At 39.8% G+C, this 6,983-nt stretch overlaps 1 pseudogene; it reads right to left on the reverse strand.

Annotated features, from left to right (window-relative positions):
* Positions 1-1,249: 1,249 nt before the first annotated feature.
* On the reverse strand, positions 1,250-1,349 carry LOC127089249 (uncharacterized; annotated as a pseudogene).
* Positions 1,350-6,983: the final 5,634 nt, after the last annotated feature.

Consider the following 6,983-nt stretch of genomic DNA (forward strand, 5'->3'; position numbering starts at 1 on the left):
CGAGAGAAAGTTTTAGAGTTAATTAAATTCTGACCTTTTCCAAAAAGTATTTTTAAAGATTGAATGTGAGGACGAGAGTTAAGCATTCGGGTTTAATTGTATAACCTAAGTCAACAGAGCGAGAGTTTGAGATAAGGGTGTTTAAAACGGTCAGTGTTTTCTTAAAAAGAGTTTCTGCAACTTTATTACTTTCAAAAAGTGGTTTTTGACTTAATTATAAGTGACAGCTACATTAACATAAAATCATGGTTTATTCAACAGAGCGAGAGTTTGAGATAAAACCTTTAATCAATAAAGTTAACTGAAACGATTTATTTTAAAACCAAGAAACCGACAAAGAATTGAGTCCCTAATTACGACGAACTGCATACCGATATCCGCTTTATTAATATTTAATCTAGATCTTAGTTTAGTTTTTAGCTTCGCCCCCCAAACAATCAACCACTATTCACCTTAGCTTTACGTAGTAACCTTAGAAAACGGTATATCGATTCATAAGTCCCTGTGGGATCGATATCTTTTAAAACTACGCGATAGAACTGTGCACTTGCAGTTTGTACCCCAAATTCGACTCACGAAGTCGAGCGATCAAGTTTTTGGCGCCGTTGTCGGGGACTTTTATTTAATCGATATCGTAACTCTTCCGTTACGCTGTAGAGACTAAGATTTCTTTTTCTTCTATTCTTTCTTTCGTTGATTTGTATGCCACGCACTCGCTCACAAGGCGAACCGCTCTATTTACGAATCAACGATATCGAACTATATCTCCGAGTCTTACGACGAATTCGGGAATATCGTGCTGCAAACAATCTCCCTCCTATAGAACTTCCTGATTTCAAAAACCTTTTTCCTTCGATAACCGAGATGGCAGAACCAGCTCGTGCTCTTAGAGATTACGCCGCTCCATCGCAAGATGAGCCGCATTCAAGTATTGCTCCGCCCGCAATCGAAGCAAACAACTTCGAACTTAAACCTTCGCTGTTGCAGGCGGTGCAACAGAACCAATTCTCTGGAAATCCTACCGAGGATCCAAACCTTCATTTATCCGTATTTGTTCAATACGCTGATACTGTTAAAGCTAATGGTGTCACTTCAGAGGCAATTCGACTTCGTCTTTTTCCTTTCTCATTAAGAGATAGCGCTAGAAGATGGCTTCAATCTCTCCCTTCCAACTCAGTCACCACATGGAACGAGTTGAAGAAAGTTTTTCTTGCCCGATACTTTCCGCCAAGCAAAACAGCTATGTTAAGAGCCCAGATAAACGGATTTAAACAGAAAGACAACGAGTCTCTTTTCGAAGCATGGGAAAGATACAAAGACATGATGAGACTTTGCCCACACCATGGTTTGGAAGACTGGTTAGTAATTCACACATTTTATAATGGTCTCTTATACAACACAAGGTTAACAATAGACGCCACTGCAGGTGGTGCATTGATGAACAAACCTTATGCTGATGCTTACCAGCTTATCGAGAGCATGGCCCAAAACCACTATCAGTGGGGAACCGAACGAACAACGGTGGAAAAACCTCAAACGAAAATTGGCATGTACGAGATAAGTAACCTTGATCACGTTAACGCAAAAGTGGATGCTTTGGTCCAGAAAATTGAAAGTTTAAACGTATCACCTCCAGCCGCCGTGGTTGCTATAACTCAGAATTGCGAGGTCTGTGGAATCCAAGGCCACACTCCTACGGACTGTCAACTCTTGACAGGAATCCAAGCAGAGCAAGTAAACTATGCTCAAGGAAGCCCTTACTCGAATACCTATAACTCAAATTGGAAGAACCATCCAAACTTTTCATATAAGAGTAATAATGCTTTGTACGCACCTGGACAGCCCCAACCTAATCCGAGAAGCCAAGCTCATGCAATTATATTAAGAAGTGGAACGGAAGTGGAAGGACCGTCTGATCCAAGGATAGAAAACCAAAACCCTAAGAAATCAACTGAGGAAAGTGAACCTAAGGAAAAGGAAGAGAGTAATAAGGGAACCCTAGAAAAGAAGGAACCTTATGTACCTCCACCACCTTACAAACCACCTATACCTTACCCTCAAAGGCTTGTTAAAACCAAAGATGCGGGCCAATTTAGAAAATTTGTTGATCTCCTTAAACAATTAAACGTTACAATTCCGTTCACCGAAGCTATTACGCAGATGCCCTCATATGCTAAATTCTTAAAAGAAATCCTTTCTAATAAGAGGAAACTTGAGGATAGCGAAACCGTTACACTCCCTGCCGAATGTAGCGCTATAATCCAAAACATGCCCCCTAAACTCAAGGATCCAGGTAGTTTCTCTATACCCTGTCACATAGGAAAATTTGTCATCGACAAAGCCTTATGCGATTTAGGAGCCGGAATTAGCGTTATGCCTTTATCCATATGTAAGAAACTGGAAATGGGAGAATTAAGACCAACCAGAATGTCTGTGCAACTAGCAGATCGTTCCATCAAATATCCTGTAGGAATCCTTGAAAACGTTCCCGTACGCATAGGTCAATTCTACATTCCCACTAATTTTACAATTATGGACATTAGAGAAGATGATATTACGCCCATTATACTGGGAAGACCATTCTTAGCAACTGCCGGTGCAATCATAGACGTAAAACGAGGACGACTCACCTTCGAAGTAGGTGAAGAGAAAATTGAGTTCATTCTTTCCAAATTCTTGAAATCACCTGCAATAGAAGATACATGTTACTTCATGGATATCATCGATGAATGCATAAAAGAAGCAGAGTCAGGAGAAGACAAATCACCTGACTGCCTTGTAGAAGACAAATCATACCAATGTTTAGCAATAACACCGGATCCTACGCAATGTCTTAACAAACCAACCCCTGACCTGAAAACACTTCCCAAAAATCTGAGATATGAATTCCTAGACTTAGAACTCGAACGACCTGTGATAGTTAATGCAGATCTAGGGAGACTCGAAACAGAAAAACTCTTACATATCTTAAGGAAGTATCCAACCGCACTAGGGTACCACATCACCGATCTTAAAGGAATAAGTCCTTCTATTTGTATGCACCGCATCATGTTAGAAGAAGACTGTAAAACCTCTAGGGAACACCAGAGAAGACTAAATCCGATCCTAAGTGAGGTAGTAAAAAAGGAAATAACCAAGTTATTGGAAGCAGGTATTATATATCCTATATCTGATAGCAAATGGGTTAGTCCTGTGCACGTTGTACCTAAGAAAGGAGGCATAACCGTTATTGAAAACGAAAAAGGGGAAACTATAACTAAACGAATCGAATCAGGATGGAGAATGTGCATTGATTATAGGAAACTAAACAAAGCAACCCGAAAAGATCATTTCCCTTTACCATTCATTGACCAAATGTTAGAACGATTAGCAAAACATTCACATTTCTGTTATCTAGACGGTTATTCAGGCTTCTTTCAAATACCAATTTACCCTGATGACCAAGAAAAGACAATGTTCACGTGCCCTTTTGGTACCTTCGCTTATAGACGAATGCCGTTTGGTCTGTGTAATGCCCCTGCAACCTTTCAAAGATGCATGATGGCAATTTTTGCCGACTTTCTCGAAAACATCATGGAAGTATTTATGGATGACTTTTCTGTATACGGACAAAGTTTCGAAGAATGCCTTGAAAACCTGGAAAGAGTTCTTGAGCGATGTGTAAAAGTAAACTTAGTACTTAATTGGGAAAAGTGCCACTTTATGGTACAAGAAGGAATTGTTTTAGGACACATCATCTCGAACAGAGGAATTGAAGTAGACAAAGCCAAAATAGAGGTAATCGAAAATCTTCAACCCCCAAGAACCGTGAGAGAAGTACGAAGCTTTTTAGGACACGCCGGTTTTTACCGACGATTCATCAAAGACTTCTCTAAGATAACTAAACCTTTAACCGGACTGTTGATGAAAGATGCCGAATTCATATTCGACGATAACTGTTTAAAAGCATTTCAAACGCTTAAGCAAGCATTGATCTCCGCACCCATAATGCAGACACCAGACTGGAATGAACCATTCGAAATAATGTGTGATGCTAGCGATTATGCTGTAGGTGCTGTGTTAGGACAACGCCAGGATAAAAAGCTTCACGTTATATATTACGCAAGCAGAACCCTGGATGAAGCGCAAATGAATTACGCCACTACCGAGAAAGAACTCCTAGCAGTGGTATTTGCGCTAGATAAATTTCGTTCTTACTTGGTTGGAGCTAAAATAATAGTTTACACTGATCACGCTGCTATCAAGTACCTTTTAACAAAAAAGGATGCTAAACCTAGACTCCTAAGATGGATCTTGTTGCTACAAGAATTCGACTTAGAAATCAAGGACAAGAAAGGAACTGAAAACGTAGTAGCAGACCATCTCTCTAGACTTGAGAACCTTGAACCGGAAAGAACATCAATTAATGATGATTTCTCGTATGACAAACTTATAGCTACTTTGGAAGAGAACAACTCCGACATGCAAGTAGAAACCACTTTAGCTATATCTGCCACACCATGGTACGCTGATCTCGTCAATTATTTAGCTGTCGGAATAGTTCCACCTACTTTATCTTACCAACAGAAGAAACGATTCTTCTACGACATAAAACACTATTACTGGGATGATCCCTTACTTTTCAAAAGAGGCCCCGATGGTATTTTCCGTCGATGTATACCCGAAGAAGAGGTAGAAAATATAATCCAACACTGCCACTCCGCTCCTTATGGTGGACACACAAGTACATCCAAGACCTGCTCTAAAATCCTACAAGCCGGCTTTTATTGGCCAACTATATGGAAGGACGTACATGCGGCTATTAAGGAATGTGACAGATGTCAACGCACGGGAAACATATCTAGACGTGACGAGATGCCACAAAAAGGTATTTTGGAAGTAGAGATCTTCGACGTGTGGGGAATAGACTTCATGGGACCTTTTCCATCCTCTTTCGGTAACAAATACATACTCGTGGCAGTTGACTACGTATCAAAATGGATCGAAGCTGTAGCATCCCCAACAAACGACACCCGAGTAGTAACTAGACTCTTTAAGAATATAATATTTCCGAGATTTGGCATCCCAAGAATAGTAATCAGTGATGGTGGATCGCACTTTATATCCAAGGTACTCGAAAAATTATTATTTAAATATGGAGTGAGACATAGGATAGCGACACCTTACCACCCTCAGACCAGTGGACAAGTGGAAGTATCTAACAGAGAAATCAAGCAAATACTAGAAAAAACGGTCGCCACTTCAAGGAAAGATTGGTCATTGAAATTACCAGAAGCTTTGTGGGCATATCGAACTGCTTATAAAACCCCCATAGGGACGACCCCATTTAAGCTCATTTATGGAAAATCCTGTCACCTCCCGGTAGAATTAGAACATAAAGCCTATTGGGCTATTAGAAATCTGAATCTAAACTATAAAGCCGCCAGTGAAAAGAGAATCCTTGACATAAATGAATTAGAAGAACTCAGAAGAGACGCCTATGAAAATGCCAGAATCTATAAAGAAAGAACAAAACAATGGCATGACAAGCGTATATCAAGGAAAATCTTCAAGCAAGGCGACGCAGTCCTTTTATTTAACTCTAGACTAAAGTTATTCCCGGGAAAACTACGATCCAGATGGTCAGGACCTTTTCATATCACTAACATCTTCCCCAGTGGAGCAATAGAAATCAAAGGCAAATCCACAGAACCGTTTACCGTAAACGGGCAACGTCTAAAACACTATCATTATGCGGAAACCAATGGAGATTCGCAAATCCTACACTTAGACGAAATGCCCCCAGGACCTACAGATTATACTTAACAGTTTCTTTGTCGAGCTTGCGACATTTAAACAAAGCGCTTAGTGGGAGACAACCCACAATTATTTTCTTATTCTATTATTATCATTTTCCTATTTTTTTTTCTTCTTTTTCCTAAATTATTCTTTTAATTTCTGTTTAGTATTAATTCCTGATTTATTTTTAATTCAAAAAAAAAAAAAAGAGAAAAAAAATATATATATATATAATAATAATTTTTTCTTCTTTCGGCATTTGGCCAAATCCTGACTAAAACTCATGTTTTCTTTTCTCTAGCTAACACTAACCAGATGGGACATTTTGATCGTATGAGTATCAAATTCAGAGGAATGGCTCAGAAACAAAAGTTTGAAGAACTAGCCACCAGAGAGATGCTACCTAGTTTATATGCTGATGATTGGGCTATGACTGCCCTTGGACTTAGACAGAGTGTCCTGTATTTGCTGAACCAGATAGGATGGGAGACATCCCCTATCCTGAGACATTTCACCACCTACCGGAGACTCACACTAGAATTCCTTAGCTCATTAATCTATCTACCCAGCCATGGAAAAGGAATTAGCAGAGGTTTTATCCAGTTCAGAATGTTCAATATGGAGTACCAATTAATATTAGAGACTTTACCAATCTTTTGGGTTTTCCTACCTCCTTTGACACATTCACAGTAAGCCAGGAAGAACTTTTTGAACATAGAGAACTTGAACACTTTTGGGGTAAGCTGTCTGGAAATGAGGAGCCCGAAGAACATGAGTTTCTCTCTGGAAACATACACAACCCGGCCTTTCGCTATTTCCATAAGATCCTGACCCACACTTTATTTGGGAAGAAGCCAAATAGTACTTCAGTTTCACGTGATGAACTCTTCATCATATTTTGTGCTTCCCAGAACCGTCCAGTGAACGGTGCCACTTTTATGTTAGCTAATTTGGACCACCTTATCCAGGATGAGCGAGCACCCATTAGAATAGGCGGTTTGATAACTATGATAGGTAATGCTATTGGATTACGTCAGCCTATGCTTGACCTTAGCCCTTTTTGTGGCATTACTACTATGAGTATACCCTTCCTCTTCAACACTATGTTTATAGCAAACCTAGGGTCTGACGAGTTTGAGCTTATTATTGATAACCAGGTTCTCTGCCTATTCACCATGCCCGATCCTAGGACTAGCATTCATAAC

This window comes from Lathyrus oleraceus, chromosome 5 (assembly GCF_024323335.1).
Source record: "Lathyrus oleraceus cultivar Zhongwan6 chromosome 5, CAAS_Psat_ZW6_1.0, whole genome shotgun sequence".
Classification (NCBI taxonomy): domain Eukaryota; kingdom Viridiplantae; phylum Streptophyta; class Magnoliopsida; order Fabales; family Fabaceae; genus Lathyrus; species Lathyrus oleraceus.